The following is a 1,783-nucleotide window of genomic DNA, read 5'->3' as shown; positions in this document are numbered from 1 at the left end:
CTCTCTCCCCTTCTCTCTTGCTCCCACTTTGGAGCATAGGGCTGAGTTCTCAGTTGCATGATCATTTTACAGACGGTAGGACTCCTTGGACGGGTGATCAGCTCGTCGCAAGGCCTCTCCCTAAACACAGGACAACACAAACATAGAATAAACGCATACACACACCAAACATCCATGTCTTGTGAAGGATTTGAAACCACGATCCCGGCTTTCGAGCGAGCGAAAATAGCCTAGACTCCTTCTCTCTGGCTGAAATTTTTAAATCCTTTCCAATAGTTTCCCAAGCTTTAATAATACCTACCTCAGAGCCTGCCTTTTCCAAAGCTGCGAGCCTATCTGAGGTTTCCACCCGATACTCCTCTTTGTCCTCTACCTCGTTTAATTTCTTCAGACTGAATATCTCCATATGAAATCTGTGTACTGTTTGTTTACTCACAGCCGGTCTCTCTCTAACCTGTCACCCACCAGATAGTGGTCAGTACCACCGTCTGCTCTCCTGAATGAGCGGACATCAAGTATACTGGAGTGCCGTCTCCTATCCATCAAAATACGGTCAATTTGATTGTGAGTCTTTCCATGAGGAGATGTCCAAGTGAATTTATTAATGTTACTACGATATGGGAACATTCCGCTTTAACCAATCAGATTTTTATATGCAGTAAGTTTATGCTCTAAGTCCAGTAACACTACTAATTTCCTGTAAACTCTCATTCCCAGTTACTGGATTGAAAATGTCTTCCCTACATAGTATGGCACTGAAATCTCCTAACAAAATTTCGTGTGGTATTTCGGGACTTTATCGAATACATATTCTAGTTCTTCGTAGGAGCTGTCCTTCATATCACCAATTTTATCCTCTGTTGAAGCATGAACATTCAAAACAATAATATCACATTAGCGACCCCTTACTATTACGGATAGGCCACGCCATAATACCAGTTTCTCGAATCCCATGCTACGTGAGTCCGGCTTCGCGATACCAAGGCGCGTCCTCGGGTGTCGGATGTCAGAGAACAACTCCAGATATGGCGTAGTTGAGAAAACTCGTATATTGACTAAGAAAACGCGGGGAGGTGACGAAGAAAGAGGAGTCCCTCCAACCTGGTGATTAAGGGATAACACTTAACCACAAACATTTGAAAATTTTAAGAAATACCTCGACACTGAACGTAAGGAACTATCTATTTCGTGGTTTCTCCAAATGTGGGTCATCCCAACTTCTAAAAAGATTTGTTTAAAATACAGCTGGTTCCCCGCACTGTTTCGATAAGCCAGTAAGTCAGCAAGATTTAGTGAAATGTAGCTGCAACCGGCGAAATATTTCGCGACTACTTCAGTGACTTTACACCGACACCTTACAGGTGGTGTAAAGCTGTTGCAAAGCTATTTCGGTTCTCGTCATTGTACATGACTGGGGACTGGGGATTTCATGGGGCTTTGCATCATGAAGTGTGAGACCCCACCGGATCTNGTTCATGGAGGTAGGCCTAGGCCCACTGGGGCTGTAGTGCCAAGGGGAAAAAAACTGTGTTGAGAAGTCATGGAGGGTAGTTTACTGTAATCTGCATCTTTCTTTCTAAATTCGTTTCCTTATAGCTCAGTCGACCGAGGGGTCGGAATTCGAGTCCCGGTGAAGGCAATAATTTTCACTTCTCCATGTCGTCCAGACCGGCTCTGGGGTCCAATCAAACTCCTATCCAATGGGTACCGTGGGGGTAAAGCAGCCGGGGCGTGAGGCTGACCACTCACCTCAAGCTAGTGCCGAGGTCAAGAAAATGTGGAT

The 1,783-nt window shown here is 44.9% G+C and overlaps 1 protein-coding gene across 1 annotated transcript in view; it reads right to left on the bottom strand.

Annotated features, from left to right (window-relative positions):
- The window catches only part of LOC111871195, a 206,130-nt gene that overhangs the window by 113,160 nt on the left and 91,187 nt on the right, over positions 1-1,783 (bottom strand). The window lies entirely within an intron of this gene.

This window comes from Cryptotermes secundus, unplaced genomic scaffold (assembly GCF_002891405.2).
Source record: "Cryptotermes secundus unplaced genomic scaffold, Csec_1.0 scaffold573, whole genome shotgun sequence".
Lineage (NCBI taxonomy): Eukaryota > Metazoa > Arthropoda > Insecta > Blattodea > Kalotermitidae > Cryptotermes > Cryptotermes secundus.
Note: the sequence above shows the minus strand (reverse complement) of the source record. Positions and strands in the feature narration are given on the sequence as shown.